Source organism: Sinocyclocheilus grahami, unplaced genomic scaffold (genome assembly GCF_001515645.1).
Source record: "Sinocyclocheilus grahami isolate Dianchi unplaced genomic scaffold, SAMN03320097.WGS_v1.1 scaffold122145.1, whole genome shotgun sequence".
Taxonomy (NCBI): domain Eukaryota; kingdom Metazoa; phylum Chordata; class Actinopteri; order Cypriniformes; family Cyprinidae; genus Sinocyclocheilus; species Sinocyclocheilus grahami.
In genome coordinates, this window is record NW_015533412.1 from 1 (window position 1) to 437 (window position 437).

At 61.6% G+C, this 437-nt stretch overlaps 1 pseudogene; it reads right to left on the minus strand.

Annotated features, from left to right (window-relative positions):
• Positions 1–3: 3 nt before the first annotated feature.
• On the minus strand, positions 4–431 carry LOC107581231 (ankyrin repeat domain-containing protein 13C pseudogene; annotated as a pseudogene).
• Positions 432–437: the final 6 nt, after the last annotated feature.

The following is a 437-nucleotide window of genomic DNA, read 5'->3' on the forward strand; positions in this document are numbered from 1 at the left end:
CTCTCACCGTGCAGGTCTTTCTGCGCGATGTTCTGCGTCCGGATGAGCGACGACAGCCTCCGCACGTCTCCCCGGAACACGCACTCATGCACGGGATACGCGCCGTCAGTGTCGCCGTGGTTCTGGTTCTGGTTCTGCTGCGAGCTGGAGCGGAGGATCTTGTGGTTGCCGCCGCTGAGGATCTTGCTGCCGCGGCTGGCTTTGCTCGGCCCGGTGTCCGCCGGCTCCTCGTCCGGCTCCAGCAGATCCAAACCCGCCTTGCGCTCTTTGCGCACCGAGCGGATCTTCTCTCCCGTCATATTTACACAGATGCACGGTGGAAAACAGCAGCCCGCACAACATGAACACTGTCCGGTGACTCAGCGGAGACGGACGGGAATGAAACACGCACCGGAGCCACGCATCGAACGGTAAACAAACGACACACACTCACACAC